The sequence below is a fragment of the Piliocolobus tephrosceles genome, chromosome 13 (assembly GCF_002776525.5).
Source record: "Piliocolobus tephrosceles isolate RC106 chromosome 13, ASM277652v3, whole genome shotgun sequence".
Classification (NCBI taxonomy): Eukaryota; Metazoa; Chordata; class Mammalia; order Primates; family Cercopithecidae; genus Piliocolobus; species Piliocolobus tephrosceles.
The window spans coordinates 24,320,138-24,338,329 of NC_045446.1; the positions used below are offsets into that span (position 1 = coordinate 24,320,138).

At 36.2% G+C, this 18,192-nt stretch overlaps 1 protein-coding gene across 4 annotated transcripts in view; it reads left to right on the forward strand.

Moving 5' to 3' along the window:
• The window catches only part of LRRC4C (leucine rich repeat containing 4C), a 1,306,046-nt gene that overhangs the window by 1,176,837 nt on the left and 111,017 nt on the right, over positions 1–18,192 (forward strand). The gene's annotated exons all lie outside the window — the stretch shown is intronic.

Below are 18,192 nucleotides of genomic sequence, written 5' to 3' on the forward strand. Positions count from 1 at the left end.
GCCTCAAGCAATTCTTCCACCTTGGCCTCCCTATGTACTAGAATTAAGTCATTATACCCAGATGATTTTTAAATTGTAGACACCTGTCCATTATTTAATAACCAAAAGACTTTATAAAAGTAATGTATTTTTATGCCTAAACAACAGTGTTGAGGCATTTTGATGAAGCCTAAAGTTTTAGTTAATATTTTGCATTGTGTAGAGATATTTCTTCAGAATGTGGCCTAGAATTAGGCTAAACATTTTGAAATTGTGCTCTGGTTTTGAAAATGGTTGACAATTTCCTATATTACATTCTAAAACGATAAACATCCTAACACTATAAATGCTTTCTTAATGAAACTATAATATATATTTAATAATATTACCTATGTTGTTTTACTCATTGCTAAAAATGTTCAGATCACATAAATGACTAAAGCCAATTGAAAACTCATGCTATAGAGGACAGAAATGCCCAAATAGGTTTTAGTTAGTTGAAAACTCTATTACTTATAAGCATGGATTAGGTTTTTCTTTTTTATTTCTTCAGCAGGCACATTTTAGACAACTGACGGCAAATCCATTATGTAATGGCCACTACAAAAGCTTTCATCAAGAGTATGCACGTTTAGTGTCTCTGTGTGGGAGAAACTGGGTTATGGTAGTTGAAAAAGCAAAAGATTCAAGAGTAAGATAGAACTGGGCTTTTAAGTTCTCGGCTCCATGGATAATGCAATCAGAATTCTCTAATCCCGAGGTTGGAGCATTGGTTGACTACAGACGGAAGCCGTCTGTATCTTCAAAGCGTTAGACATGGAGGTTCTCAGATATTTATGTACATGAGTGGCATGTAACAAGTTATACATGACGATATTCACAGGAATATCACAAAGATCTAATGATATAATGTATGTGAATGAAATGTATACATTCTACACACTAGAGAAGTCTTTTCTCTTTTTGCATTACATATTAAAACAAATGGATGCCTGAAAAAACATGCAGAGTTAGAGGAGAGGGTGTGAGAAGCGAATAGTTTTTGTAATGAAGTTATGGTTTAGAGCAAAGAGACTGCCAGGAAGCAAATGAAATATTGATGCCAGAATATCCAGCGTCCATGCTTCTTAAAAATGTTACCTATGTATGAGTCACTTGGAGATAATGTTAAAATGCCAGTTCCGATTCAGGTTGTCTGGGGGTGGGTTCTGAGATCCTGCATTTCTTAAAAGCTCTCACGTGATGCTGATGCTGCTGGTCTTTAACACTTTGTGGTTTTGTGTGTGTGTGTGTGTGTGTGTGTGTGCAGGAAGGTTTTATGTCTTCAGATTATGGGTCAACTGAGTATCTTCTCAAGAAGAAACATTTCTTGGGGTTTATATGCCAAGGCAGTACCATCCAGCCTGGCTAACACCCATGTTGCTACACCATAAAAAAGCTTTCTACCCTTACTGGGTTTATTAAGTGTCGAGAAAGCATCCGGCTTTTACTATTTGGCTGGGGTTTCTGGCTGATAGCAGGAAGGTAGGAGTTTAAATTTAATAGAATTAGGAATAAGCAGGATCTAGAGAGAGACAGTCTATCCATTACTAAGGGATAAGAGTTGCTTTTTGTCTCTTTGCAAGGCCTTATCTAATAGAGGTCTCTGAATGCTGCCTTAAGAATCTGGGATATGTGATTGGTTGTCTTAACTATCTTTTTCCTTGACATATTGCATGTTTACATGAGCTTGGACCCTTCGCTTTCCTAATACAAATATGAACAAATATGAAGAGGCCATGTGAGATTTCTCCCTCTTTTTATATTTTCAGTTCCGTTGAACAAACACATACCGATTAGTAGGTTACAAAGTAGTGGACGAGGCACTCTGAGGGACGTGAGAATCAAAAAAAGAAGATAGGTTCCAAGTACTGTCAGTTTCCTTATAGAGGATATGGACATTAAAAATAACCAAATATGAGGCAGTTTGAGATTAAAAACACTAGATTTGGGGGAAAAATATGCTTAGAGAGCTGAAATAAATTGAAATCAGTTCTGCTGGGGAGTTAGGAAGACATTGTAAAGGAAGAAGACTTTGAGTAACGATTTAGAACGTGGTCATTTGCACATGGTGACAGCAAATACTGAGACCAAGTCTTTGTCGTGTTGTAGGTTTGTAAACAGAGAGCAAAAGCAGAGACCTAGGTTAAAGTAATGTAAGAAGAACCATGTTGAAATTTAAAAGTCATTCTTTGGAATTCATCTTAAACCCTAGGCTTTGTATGGGACTGTTACAGATAAGGGATAACATTTTAAGGCAGTGTTTTTGCTGCATTTATCAACTGTTGATTTATTTTTCTACTGCACCTAATTCTCTGGACCCGGCAGGAGGGAAGATCACCTTTTATATAAACAAAGCCCCTTAGCAAATAGAATACAGCCCTTCAGCAGGTATAGGAGTAAGATGGGGAGAAAAAAATGATTCCAAATCCTCTTTAAAATCTATTTCTGTATTAACTCATTTATACATTAGGTGTTCCTTCATTGCAACTCACATGTATTACACTCACATGTAATACACTCACATGTATTAAAAATTTTCTTTTCTCTAACTTAGGTGAATTTACAATTCTCTTTCAAATAAGTGTTTTCCATGAAAGTTACACTGGAGTATTGGCTGGTCATAAAGAAGAAATTGTTTATATCTTTCCTTTGATATGCTCATGCTTAGCCATTTTTAAAAGATGATCCTGCTAGCCTCCTCTGATTTCTGATTGTCCTGGATGGTGCTGTTGCCTAAGCAGAACAGGGCTGGGGTATTATCTGGTATCACCAAAGTCAATGTAGCCTAAGGATCAAACGTAGACAGAAGTGAGGATAGCCAAAGAACATTAGCCATTATCCAATTGAAAAGCAAGTTTGGGGCCAAAGTCAGAAAGTGAAATACATTCAAAACTTACAGATATTTAAGAACATGTCAGGAAACAGTGGCTAGAGCAGGGCTCTGTTGAGGGATTACAGTGTGGGGTATTTGTTTTTACTGGATATTGATTGTGTTGGCTGAGATGGACGCAAAGAGACAAGAAATGATTTGCAAATGCCAATCCATCTCTTTTACTGCCTACCCTTTAAGATATTCTCTTAAGAACACCAATAGTGTGAAACTTGTGCTGCTGTATTAACTTTGTATCCTTTTGAGTTCCACTGACCAAAACAGTGTACCATTTGGGCTGAGTTTGTTGTCAATATATCTGAATTAATTAAAATCCAGGAAGTGCACAGTATTAATTTATGTCTGTGTGATTCTGAATTTTGTTTAAACTCTTTTCATCAATGGCTGTTTGCAGATCACTTTGCATCCCTTCTCATTTGTGCTGTTGCTTACCCTTCTTTCACTTCTTTCCATTCCTTCTCATGCTCCAACTTTGGTGGCATAGGATATCGTGATATTATTTTGATTTTTGTCAAATCAGGCTGCCAAATCCAAATTCCAGGCAATACTCAAACTTCAAGAGCATAGATATTTCATACTGATCAGGGTTTTCGTGATTATCTAGCATTTATCTTCATTTTTTAGTTTAAAACAAGTAAACAACTAAGCAAGATATTGAAAAGAAATATCCAGGAAGGTAGAATGGAGGGTGGCAGAATAAGAGAAAGGGAATGAAGAAATTAAACCAACATTTATTGGGTGCCAACGAATACCAAACACTTTGCCAGATTCTTTATATACACAGTGCTCCTTAATCCGTACCACGACCTTGTCTTAGGGTTGTCATTGGGCCCACTTTATCAGTGGGCAAATAGAGAGTAATAAAGATTCTAATCAGACGTCAAAGTCATGCAGGCACTGCCCAGCAGAGCTGAGGCAAGACTCTGGACCTCTAATGCTCTCTACCACCAGGCCGATAACTGCAGTGAAAGTGCTGTCCTCTCTTTTTCACAAAGTAGCTTATACTATGCCAAGATAAGCAATTTAGATAAAAGGCAGAAGAAAGATGAGAATTGAGTAAAAGTTACAGATCCACTCCCTTCCAACTAGATTGCTCTTTTCATTCACTTTGCACCTAACATATATGGGCTGCTTTATGGTGGTGATGAGCTTTTTATGTGACTATGACCTGTCTGTGCCTTAGTCAGCAATATGGGGTTGTGCTGAGTACTCCCTGAGCTATTTAGTCGGTTGATATGTAGTCTGCTCATGCTTAATATGCAGAAATTGCTTTTTTAATATAAATCAAGATGACTGTGTTTTTTTCTTTGTAATCCATATCTCAACTTCAGTGTTACTAGTAAATGGTGTTCTTAGCTCTGCACATTTGTTTTTAAAGAGCTACATATTAAGCACTTACTTCATACTAGTAACTGTGTTAGGAGATAACATTTGTCAGGACAGTCTGAACTCCGCTGTGATAATATATAAACCCTGAAGTCTTGGTGGATTAACATGACAGACATTTATTTTTCTGTGTATGCAGAGTCTACTGTGGGCCTTGCTGTTCTCCAGGGCAGCTCCCTCTCAAGTCCTGTGTCAAAGGGCCATTCTGCTTCTATGTTAATGGCTTTGCCATTCCAACATGTGGCTTCCATATTGCTATTACAGGGGAAAAGAGAGCTGGGGGAGGGAGGTGCCTCAGGGAGCTTTTTCTGACTTTCCCTGGAAGTGACACACTATATTCTGTCCATAATCTTTTTGTCAAAACAAGTCATCTGGCCCCAACTAACTGTGAAGGTGGTGGTGAGGAGGGTGTTGGAATGTATAGGTTTCTCTAAGCCCGTGAAATAAAGAATTAACAGATACCAGTGAGTTCTACTGATATAAGCTCTTGGAAGAACAAAGATTGAATTTTTAAAAGTTATTTGCTTCCATGGGAACTATGCAGTCATATGAGGAAAATAATAATTACAGAGGAGTATTTAGGGCTATATTGCAATTTGATAGGACCTATAGCTCCTTAAGCCAGCAGCTGCTGTTCTCTTTAGAGAGTTCCTTTTTCATCTGAAATAATTGACTCGAGACTTAAAAATGTCTGTCTGCTTTTGTGTTCATGCTGTCTGCTTTGTTTTCTTAAATATTAGAGGTCAAAATGTGTTGAAAAACCAAATCTGGGTCTTAGAGTTTTTCCTGGAGCAGTAGCCTTGTGGTGGCTGGGATTTTTTTTTTTTTTTTTTTTATCATAGACTGAAGAGAATTTCCCACTGTGAGCCATGACTGGCAGAATGAAGCTGCGCACCCTGGTAGCTCTTTCTCTGTTGGGCACTTGTTCTTTATGTCTCAGCATTTATGACTGGCCTGGGCAAATATTGAGATAGAGTTCTGGCACTGGCCATATAAAGCAGCAAAGCATAGGCAATTGAAGGCAATATTTTACCTTGAGTAAAAATAAGAATACAAATAATAATAATAAGGCCATGCAAATATGTTTAGGTTAGAGAGAATGAACAGATGCATGGAACTGGATTGAAGATTGTCTCATGTTAGAGATTCTAGATATTTTCTTCTTGGGTTTGGTACCTATGTTTCTGTTAATACTTTTGTATTAAAAGATAATTGGTAAAGAGCTACACAATTAATGAGTGTCGTGTTGATTTGTATGGGGGGAAGAATACAACCTGTACCATTTTTTTTAAAGTTTTTCTTATAGTGAAAACACTTTTCATGATTTGTGCCTTATTTATAACTGGCATATGCCTTATCCATAGACGTAGGTATTTAAGCTTTTACTGTCAAATATTTTCTTTCAATCATTTGTCACTGTGCCTTGATTCTCAACTTCCATTGACTTTAAGGTTATATCCATATAATGAGTTTGCTTTGGCATTTAGACATATATTATGACCTCTAAGTAAATGTTTTCAGTAAATCTAGAGAGGAGGCATGATAGTTTCTGGAAATTTGAAGATAAACTAGAAAAGTAACCTGTGAAAATTACACAAATAATAGTTATGATAATAATATAATCACAAACATTAATTGAGCATTCATTATAATCCAGCTATTGGGCTAAATGTTTTACAAGCATATTTTTGTTTAATCTGCATAATTGTGTGAGACAAGGACTATTATATCTGTCTGATTTTCAAAGTTAGCCAAGAATTATCCTGCTACAAGATAGTTAAATGGTTTCTAAATGTGTGGATGATCCACAAAACCAAAATATAACTAAGGAAATTGCTGCTTAAATTCTGTTTTTTAACTTGCATAAAGATAGTCTATTTTAACAAAAGTGCTGCAATCAGGGTAATTGGAAACAGAGATAAAGCAGTGGAAATGTGTTTAGTTTTTATTCAAAAGTATCCAAAGAAAAAAATATACTACTTAGTACCGTGGTTCTCAATGGGGAGAAACCTTACGTCTCTACCTATAGGACATTAGGCAAAGTCTAAAAACAGTTTTGATTTTAGACTTTTGATTTTAGACTGGCACCTTCTGGATACAAACTAGGGATGCACTGCTAAACATCCTCCAATACACAGGGTAGGCCCTACAACTAAGGTTTTTTGTTTGTTTGTTTTAAGACAGAGTTTATCTCTGTTGGCGAGGCTGGAGTGCAGTGGCAGTCATGTCTCACTGCGGCCTTGACCTCCTGGGCTCAAGTGATACTCCCATCTCAGCCTCCTTAGTAGCTGGGACCACACGCATGTGCCAACATATCTGGACAATTTTTAAACATTTTTTGTAGAGATGAGGTCTCACTGTGTTGCCCAGGTTGCTCTAGAACTCCTAGGCTGCAGTGATCCTCCTGCCCTTTGCCTCCCAAAATGCTGGGATTTGCAGACATGAGCCTGGTCTGAGTTTTATCCATTCCAGATAGTCAGTAGCACTGAGGTAGAGCTTGTGTAAAACATACTTCTCTTTCTAGATAGGTGAACTCTTGTAACTAAGAGCTCAGTCAGTGGATCTGGGGCTCAGGGTTTTGACTCTACTACTTGACTTTGGGAACTTAACCTCTTAAGTCTTCATGTAACTACTTATAAATTGGAAATAGTGATAATACCTTACAAGACTGTTCTGAAGACTAAATGAGAGAATTCTGCAAAATGATTAGCATAGTCCCTTGCACTGTTAGATGAACATTAATTCTAGCTGACAAAAAAACTTTGGTTAAACAAAGTATGTTCTTTGGGGACTCTTAAATACTGCTGCTTAGCAGGTGTTAAAAAGAGCTGCTTCCAGATCAGACAGCTTTATTTTGAACCATGTCTCCTGTACTTGTTAACTGTATGACCTTGGGGAAGTACCTTAGAACCCTCTGTGCCTCATTTTTTCATATATGAGATGAGAGTAGTGAGTAATACGTATCTTCTAGAGTTTTCATGAGGCTTAAATAAGAGTATAAATGTGAAGTACTTAGAAGGATGTCTACCACTTACAGGCAGACGGTGGTGTTAGCTCTTATTATTCATATACCTAATATTGTTAGATAAGGCATAGCATATAAATTAATCTTCTGACCAAGTGAACATTACCCCTTGAAATACCAGTCCTATGTTTTAACAATTTAAGTAATGAAAATCACTCTACAATTATTTTTAAAACTCTTGCTTATTTAAAAATGAATACTAAATGCTTTTAAACATTTCATTGTTCACTCAGGGTCCTTGTTGTAATATTGCTTCTTGTGCTAGATTATGATATAGGAAGCTCTTAGAACAATTGAAGTATGAGGGTTTTTCTTAATCCAGATTACTGAGACTTTTATTTTTGTTTTTTTAAAAAAATACTGTTTTTATATCATTTGTATCAAAATATCATCTGTCTGCATCTAGAATCTCTATCTTGCCTTTTCTAAATAACCGCATTTGATCAGTTGATTAAATTTTTTGTTAAATATTAATAAATATTAATTTATTAATTAGCTGATCAAATATTTATTGACTGTGCTATATATACTATGCTCTCTTAGGTAGATTAGAGACCAGAACAAAATGACTTTTCTTGAGGATTTTAATTTAGCAGAAGTAAGCATTGATGACATAATGCCAATTAAATAACTGTAAATTTAAATGTGATCTATGCTGTGACTGAGCCATTGCAGTTGCTATACTTATGGACAAACCCCACTCACGTAGGACACAAGATAGGCTTTCATAAGGAATTGATTGTTAAGCGGCAATCTAAAAACTGAGTGGGCATTAGCAAGGCAAAGAGAATGAGCATTACAAGTAGATGCAACAGTATATGTAAAGGTCCTGATTCCAGAGTGGGAGACATTAGAATGAAGGGATTTTTAAAAGTCTAGTGTGGCTAAAGACTGAAAAAAAAAAAATCTAGTTGAGGAGTCTAGAAAGACAGCCAGGAGCTCATCAAACATGGACTTCTAAAGCGTGTAAAATATTCCAGACTTTATCCGTTAGAAAATGGCAAGCCAATGGAAAGTTTAAGCTTCTGAATAATATGATAGATTTTCATGTGAAGAATGACTTGGAAGTAGGAAAAAAATTGAGGCAGAGAAAACAGAAAGCATCTGCAGTAGTCCAGGCAAGATGTGATGAAACCAGTGAGAATCGTGTCTGCATTAGGAGTAAACAGTCTCTGAGAAATGACACCTAAAAGTTCTCCTGTGAGAGGAGGGGTGATAGGTAGTTCATGAACTTGGAAAATTTTATTTTCACTGTTTTGGCTTTTTAATCTTTTACTTTTTCTTGGCCACATTCTGAAGGACTGCAGTTAATGAATAAGCAACTTCCAAAAGAATGAGAAGAACAAATCTACAGCAATAATAAAAATTAAATGTTATTTGTATAGTACTTTAACCATTACTATTGCATTTGATTAGCAAGTTTTTATAACAAGTGATGTTTACCCTCATTGTCCCTAGCAAGTGACTATGGTCCAAGTTGATGTCTCTTAATATATTGGCGGTAGGAAATGCTTAATTCATAGGCCTTGATGCATAACAGGAAACTTTATTTGTCTTGTCTTATAGAGATGGGTGAAACTGAGTAGAAGTGATCTTTCATTTTGTTCTTTGCATTATATGAAGAGAGATATAAAAATGTTGACTTTGGCCAGGCACGGTGGCTCACGCCTGTAATCCCAGCAGTTCGGGAGGCCGAGGCGGGCAGATCACCTGACGTCAGGAGTTGGAGACCAGTCTGCCCAACATGGCAAAACCCCATCTGTACTAAAAATACAAAAATAGCCAGGTGTGGTGGTGGGCGCCTGTAATCCCAGCTACTTGGGAGGCTGAGGCAGGAGAATTGCTTGAACCCAGGCAGTGAGCCAAGATCACGCCACTGCACTTCAGCCTAGCTGACAGATGGAGACCCTATCTCAAACAAATAAACAAACAAAGTTGACTCTTCTGTTTGCACTTTTAGCCACTAGTGTCTTGATTAAAAATACAAAACTTTTGTTTACCTAGGTAACAAACCTGCACATCTTTCACATGTACCCCAGAACTTAAAATAAAAATTAAAATAAAAAAAGTTACAAAACTTTCAGCATTTGCATAAGGAAAAAGTTAGCTATATGTATGCATGCAAATATGTGTTATGTGAAATATAAACTGTGTAAATATTAAGTATGTATACATGTATACACACACAGCCTGTATAGGGTCTTCAATGTCAATATTTTGATAATTGAATGTTCATTTTAAACATCTATAAAACCTGTTTATATGTCTAATTCTAAAATGTCTGTGTATATCTAAACCACTTCTAAAATAGGTATAAAAATATCTTAGGGTTATTGGGAGAATGAAATGAGATAATTTAGACAAAGTGATTAAGTACCTGGCACATAATAAGCATGTAAAATATTCCAGAATAAGTATGTATTTAGTATTTAATAAATATTTAATAATTTTTAAATATGCCGATATAATTAAAATATAGTTTTCATTATTACATATTGACTATGTCATTTATTATAAATGTATATGTTGAAAATTTAATATACTTATATGTGGATACAAATATACATATATGGACATCTATAAACTATATTAGCTATTGATTATTATAATAAAAATAGCTGCACAGTGATATTCAAAATGACATATCGTCTTACAGCCAGTTTTGGTAAAATTTGTTAGAGTTTGCATTTTATTTTGATGATTTCTGTCCTGAGGAGTTACTGTAAATCTGAATATTAATGCTAGCTGTGAAGTTTGTTTGTTTGCTGTGTTGTGTTTTAAGAGACAGACTGTCACTCTGTTGTTGCCAAGTTTGGTCTTGAAATTTGGGGTCAAGGGATCCTCTCACCTCAGCCTCCAGAGTTGCTGGGACTGCAGGCATATGCCACTATGCCCAGCCATGAAGTTCTGACCCCACATGTACTGATTCATTCCTTATTTGTTATTTAAACAAATATTTACTGGAACTCTATTCTGTGCCAGCCCTTGCAAATCTTACAGTCCGATGAGAAATGCACATGAAAGCAAATAATTGCAATAAAATGGTGTGAACAATGTGCAACACAGTGGCCTTTTAAAGTAAGGGGGCATCTGCTGCTTTAAATGGCATATGGTTAATTATTATGGATATATGTGTCTATTGTTAAACTAAATAGGAAAGACTAGAAACTAAATAGAGGAGCATTTCTTTCTAAGCATCTATATTTGATTCATCCTTTTGTCTTTATCTGCCACCTACATGCTGCTGATGACATGCGAATGATTATCAGTAATTACTATCACTTTCTCTTACCCCAGATTCCTATTTCCATCTGATTTTTGGCAATCTGTAGGTAGATGTTCCATAGATATCTCAAATTCATTCTGCTTAAAATAAATTCATTGTGTTCCTACTTCTCACAAAAATTGTTTCTTCTCCTATATGTCTAATCTCTGTTAAATGTATCATCACCCACAAAATCACCCCAACTGAAGTCTGGGAGTTCTGATCAATGTTCAGTGCCTGCCTACAGCCTACTGCTAATTGATCATCAAATCCTCCTCATCTCCTGCCAGTTTTCTTCTTCTCCCTCTTGGGTAAACATGTGCATGGTACACACCCCTTACACCCCAAATTAGTAGGATAAGAAGACAATTATCAAGTTGCTAGGCAGCAGCAGTTGAAGAGAAAGCTCAGAAAATTAAGTCAGTGACTTGGTTATCAAAAGCTATCACTTTGTTGTCTCTTTTTTCTGGAAGTAGAAAATGTTTCTTCTCTTTAACACGAAATAATAAATTTAAATTCTTTTGATCTGTGAACTTCAAAAACAACCTCTTACATGTCTCCACATTGAGGCATTTGCTGAATGTCTCTGTGCTGCCTTCCCTTCCATCACTGATATTTTGTACTTCCAAGGGGAGTTTGAGCTATGAATCTCAGAGTCCTTTTCAAATCTCTGACTTCCCAGGATGTGGATGAGAAATTAGTACTGCCGTTTATGTTCACGGAGAAGTATGTTATTCACTGAGATTCATCATAGGGAAGAAATGACTGATATCACAGACATCACGATAATAAAATATATCACAAATTAGTTCTGATCAGATTCTGAGTCTCTGAGTGTTCTCAAAATTTTCTTCTGGCCCACAGTCTTTAAAGAGTCATTTATTAACTTATAAGTGTAAAGTGCAAAACTATCTGGAGCATAGCAGGTCTATAGTATGTGGTTCAGCCAGTCCCCCTTGTAGGCTATCCTTAAAAACCAAATAAATCAGTGAGCATCTAGGTCCCAAAATCTAGAAAAATGTTTCTAAGTTCCTAAGAAAAATAACATTGGAAGAAGAACTGACAGCTTTGTTTTATCCTTTTTTCGTTTTTATGTGTTTTGTAAAATAGTTTGGTATCCTGACAAATATGTGGAGTGCTATTAATATTAACCATAAGGGCCGGATGCGGTGGCTCACACCCGTAGTCCCAGCCCTTTGGGAGGTTGAGGTGGGTGGATTATTTGAGGTCAGGAGTACAAGGCCAGCCCGGCCAACATGGTAAAACCCCATCTCTACTAAAAATACACAAATTAGCCAGGCATGATGGTATGCACCTGTAATCCCAGCTACTCGAGAGGCTGAGGCAGGAGAATTGCTTGAACCCGAGAGGCGGAGGTTGCAGTGAGCCGAGATCATCCCACTGCACTCCAGCCTGGGCAATGGAAAAAAACCCCGCCTCAAAAAAAAAAAAAAAAAAAAAAAAATTAACCATAGGTGAACATGAAAAGTTTAAATGACTTTAAAATGTGGGATTTTAAATAGTATATGCAATAGTTACAGAGGAAAAGGCTGTGTAGAGGGGGAGGAATAGATAAAGAAGACAATTATTCCTTGAATAGGTAGAAAAATAGAAGATTAAATTTACTTTGAATATTTCTCAAGTAAATGGATTATTACTCTCTGAGCTCCCAAGGGACTGTTTTTTCCCTCCCTTTGTAAAAGAATGAAAACTTCTGATGTGCCTTAATATTTCACATCTTGTTTGGTCTGTGCATCCTGATCTGGCACGATAGCCTGACATTGTTTGCAAACGGTGGTGTCATTGCAATATACATATTCATTGGTCCTTAGCTAAAATTAGGTTTGCTGAGTAAATAGATTTTGTGCAGCCAACCTAAACAGATCACTTCCCAGGATGCCAAGGAAAAACACTGTCAGTGGGACTTACTTCATACTTTATCAACATGTTATCATGTTTACAAAATGAGAGAAGGAAAAACTGGACCAAACGAAAAGCTGTGATTCACAAATATAAACCTCTCGGGTGCAGACAAGAGTCCTATATTTGAAAAGATGATTTGTGAGCATTCTTCCACAAGCAAGGGATCATTGTTAGTGGACGCTTATAATTCATGGTGGAGCGCTTTAGGAAAATATGCCTGCTGGTCCTTATGCTGCATTTATTCTGCTTTCTGTAGACCAGATGAATGTAGGATTATTTATATAGCATAATAGCTTTCAGCATGGAAATAGATGGAAAGTTTATTACCTGTTTTCTCCCTTCCCTTAGGAGAGATTTTTGTTTTGTTTTTTTTACTTTGAAGTAAAATTCTCATAAAAAGGCTGAACATGACAGTGCATCTTGTAGTTTTCTTAGAATAAGGTCCAAATGGACTATAGTCCATTCTGCTTTGCCAATTAATCTGGAAGCTAGAGAAACATGGGCAAATATGAGGATAAAAATTCAATGGATTTTGCTTCACTTAAAGAATGCAGTACTTCTCATGTGGAGATTATTCAGTAAATATTACAGGCTTTCTGACATTGCTTAGTTGAGGGTTACATAACTGTAACTGTCTACTAGCTAATAGAATTCTATTTAGACTAGATGATTGAAGGAGATGAGAAAGCAATGAGATAGATAGGAGGTAACAGAAAGAGAAAAAGCTTCTGGCTGGAGTGTGGAGACCCTGGAGTCTGAAGGACATGGATTTGAATCTTTCCTTTGATTTTTACTAGATATCATGTCTGTCAGCTTCAGTTTTCTCTTCTGCAAAGCAGCAATCATAAACTGTCATGCAGATTGCTCTCTGGTTTATGTGGGTTAACATATGACTCATCATTCTCTTCACCTAGCAGGCATCAAGTCCACTCTAATTGGTAGATCTTTTTCCTCTTCCAAGCACATCTTTTTAAAAATATTAAAAATTAACAATCTATATTAATAAGTAAATCAGATTGCTTCATTTTCAAAGAACTATGTTTAGGAGTCTGTGATTTTCTATGGTACTTTTTTCCTTGTACTTTTGTTATCTTTCCTCCTCTTTTTAGCACCCATTGTTTCTACAGTTTACATAACCGTAACCCTCTGCTCTCAACAACAAATAACTGAACACAGGGGAGTCATCATGCATTCAGATGTGACCCTGCATACCCTCCATCAGCCTAAGACTTTTCACCTCTTTCTCTTTCCCTGTGTCTCCCTTTCCCTCCTCCCCTCTCAGAAACAAGCCAACCTATACTTCAGCTCTGTGACTTTTTGAACAGGATACATACATAAATATTTGAGGGGGATGAGTGTTAGTGGTAAACTTACTGACCTAATTCTAATTTCACAAACAGGCTGTGTTTAAAGGAAAAGAGAACAGAGATACAGGTAGGCTAAAATCTGTCACCATCATAACCATCATCTTCAAAGGAGCATCACCTACTTACGCAGATTGAGAAAGATAAATATAGGATGTTTTACCTGATGCTGATAATCCATTGGGAGGAGAAGAAGGGGAAGATATATTTGATTTAATCAATTTTAACACCAACCTAATTTGACAAAGACTCCCATCATAACAATTACACACCTCTCCATTCTAGTTTCCCCATGCAGTTCATTCTCACGATGTTCTCTGCCTACACTCTTGCAGGGAGAACACTCTTTGTGTGAGTGGCTAGATTCTCGGTGCGCTGTGTTTCAAAGTTAATATATTCTGGCACCACATGGGTGAAGATAGAGAAAAACAGCCTTTGAGGTCTCACCTTTCAGGAGGGGAGGATGTGAAATTTAATTAATGAATGATGTAAGATCTTCCGGGATCCTGAGATAAAAGACTCTTTGTAAAATCAGAGAACTGCGAATTCCCTAGTCTAAGTGAATACCTGCTGAGCTAACAGGCATTTAAATAACTTTTGAAATGCAAAATATGCAGCTTGTATATGTACATATGTATATATGTGATATAAACTACATTTTAATCCTGGAAGATAATTTAAACTGTACCCTCAGGTTACATCTTTAAAAATTGAGGCCCAGAAATGAATTTTCTCAGGATCATAGAGCTTATTAGGACCAGATGCCAAAAGAGAACTCAGATTTCTTAGACCCAGTGCTCTGTGCAACATGTAAGATAGCCTCACTATTGATGTTCTATATTTAATCTACGGAATCTAAGAACTGGCCTCAGACCACTTTCAAGCGTAAGCAAGGTTAGTAATGTTATATGAAAGATCACAGATGATTTTTCATCTTATTGGGCATACAAGAAGATATGGGCTTAAAGCCAAATCTGTGCTAGCAAAATATTATTGGCAACAATCCATGCCATTTGCCAAGGCAACAACTGTGTTCTGGGATGGAGTGAAGTTTAATGTGATATTGTGGTGGTATTGAGGCATTGTTGAAAATTGGTCATAGGAAGTATATAAAGCCTTTCTGTATAGCAAACCAGAGGAAAGACCCAATAGTGAATGTATTGCCTAATATTGATCTAGCTTATCATTGTTGCTGATACGCTAGGAGACTCGTCTGAGTCATAGTGGAATGAGTTTCAAATGACTTTGAACCAGATGAGTTGACAGTGAACACCCACTTTGGTATTCTCCTTACTAACTGCATGATTTCTGGCAAATCACTGAACCTCACTGACCCTAAATGTACTCTTTTATAAAATTGGAATAATAATTTCTAGATTATGTGGTTTTAGGGAGAATTATATAATTTAGGTAAAGTTGCATTGAATAATGTTTATCACATATCTATGTAGTCTATCAGTTAGAAGTGTAGTGTTTTGAATCTAAATCTAAAGAAAGATGTCAGTAAGAATTGGGAAATATATTGGGGGTTTGCATTGTAGAACGCAATCCTCCAGAGATGGAGAAGGAAGTGTTTATACAACCAGTTAGAACATCTATATCTTCCACTAATTAGGTAGCTTCTCTCAGATATGATTGTCACACTTCCAGATATTACCATACTTACCTCACATATAGGTGGCAAAAGCCTATTTGAAAAGGTGAGACCAAAAGAGGACAATATAACTTAATATGTTGGAAACTTTATTTTTATAGGAAAGGTCCATTTTCCCTAGCTCAACTTGTTAAATGTTTTAGGTTTTTTTTCATTTTTCTTGGTTTCAGAGTCAGCTTAATTAGTTAATCTTGAAGTCTCCAGAGGCCACATCATCCCTGTCTTTCATTTTTCAATTTTTTTAGTGGAGTCCAGGCCAATTCATGACAAAAGTTTTAGCTATTCAAATAGCTCACGTCTGTTTCTCTAGGAATATGCAATTTAGGCTATTGTTTTAGGTGGCTTCAATTGTCTGGATAATTCATGTTTTTATGCAGGCAGCTTATAGGGATTCATTTCCACAAAAGTTTTTACTGGTCTCTTCATATTTTACAGTTGCTTTAGTCTTAGTCAGTAACAGTGATCTATACAGCAGGTTATTATGGGTTATTGTAGTAACTTTTATTTTAAGAAGAGGGGATTGACTTCTATTTGTTTAACATTGTTTGGGCAGATTTCTATCTGACAGCAGAGGATGGGAAATAAACAAAATGACTTTTGAAAATATTTCAACTTTATGAAGCTATGAGAGTCAAATCAGTTAAAGTAAATAAATGGATATCACAAGTCTTTATTGTGTTGTTGATGACTCCAATTAAGGATAACATTAATTTATTTAGTGCCTATTTTTGTCACATTGTTCTTAGATGTTCTTCATGCAGGCTAAGCATTTTACATACATTATTTCTTTAACCTCAACAACAAATCTGTAAGGTCAAAAGTATTATTTCAACGTTAGAGATGAATCAATAAATAAAGGCCTTGAAGAAACAGTAGGCTATTTTCTCATATACCTATAGATAGTGAGTAAAAGAACTTGAGACTAAGAATATGGTTTATCTTGAGTCTAAAGATCATGATCTTTGGGCTATGTTGCATTTTCTTTGTGTTAAATTGTATTTGTCAATTATATTTATTGTGGGCACCACAAGTCTTGAAAAGTGTAAATCGTAGAATGCTGAAAAAGTCAGGCAAATAATGAAAGAATTGGATTTGGGGCATATACAGATAGATTAAAGGTTATTAAATAAAGCCCAAGTTGTGGGGAGGGGTTTTAAACACACATGATAAAAGACATAGATGCTAGATGGAATTGGAATTGTATATAAACCAGATCAACATTATATAATAAGGATTTTAATGAATGTGGAGGCTATTGAGTATTTGACAGCCTCTATAGAATAAAAAGCTGTTGGATTTTGAAACTCATCCCATGGGAAATATTGGACACTCAATCACTTGAGGAATAAAAGCTAAATTGGATAAAACATATCTCTAATCTCCAAAATGATCTCTCTGTGCAAAATGCATGCACAAACACACATACCATTCAAAGGTACTTTAAAGCTTTACAAACTACATATCTCAGTGCATTTAAATATTAGTCTTAATCTAAATAAAGAAAACACTTCAAATGAAAAACCTTTTTAAAAATTAATTTGCAGTAGAAACTAAACTATTGAAGGATAAATTGTAGAAACTGAAGATTCTTTAGTTAGATGGAAAACATGCAAGTCATTTAAAAATAATTAGTTTTGCAAAAGTATACATGAATGGAAGGTCTTGGAAAGGAGGCAAAGAATTAATTTCCCCAAAGACACTGCAAATAAAATTGTGGTTGGCACTTTTCATTCTGCAGAAACACCTTTTATTGGTATCTTGTCTGTTCTCTTGGGTGACATTTTAAAATAGTGTGTGCACTAATGATTGTCCAGTCACACAAATGAGAAAGGCAATTTTGAAACATTCCATTCTGGACAGACACTCTGAGCCCAGCGTTGGTTGGTCTCTTCTTAAGGAGGCCTAAAAATAAATTGCAAAAGGAGTTATTCAGACCTCTGTTAAGTGGGAGTTTCAGGTTCTGCAGTGTCTCTTTATCCTGTCCAGTGCCCCTGGATGCTCATTATTTAGCAATGAAAGTGAGGATCATGACACGAAAAGAGGCCATTCAACTGCCCTGACATGTTTCTTTTTGTCATTTACTGTAGGTCCCTGAATCACTCTAGCCCTCGTGATCTCTTGCTCCATGTTCACTTAAGTTCTAGAGTCCTTTCTCCGACTGATTTTTAAAGGCTTCTCTATGTATTTAATCTCTGGCACCCTAACCACTTCAGGCCTCAGTGGCTTTGCTGATTACATGATAAGAAGTGATGCTGTTTTTGCCATGTTAACTAGTATCCACGGGACTCAGGGGAATATATCATTACTTCCCCACTGCAAACATAATAAAGGATGGAGCCATTACCCTGCCATTCAAAGTTTTTTATATTATGGACACCGTCTATATTTCCAAACTTTTTATTTTTAGTATATTTCTTATATTTTCTTTTCTATATTTCTTAACCTTTACTTACATATGCCTTTGCTCCAATGAGACTGCTCACTGTTCCTGAGCTTAGTGCTTGGGCCACTTTCCTGCTTTTGCTAAAGTGTTCCCTCTGCCTCTACTGTCTTTCCTATTTCTTGTGTTCTCTCTGTTCTATTCACATTTATCTGACGATTGAAACAATATTATTACCTCCTAAAAACATCTCTTGAGCTTTCCCACTAAATGAGACTCTTTCC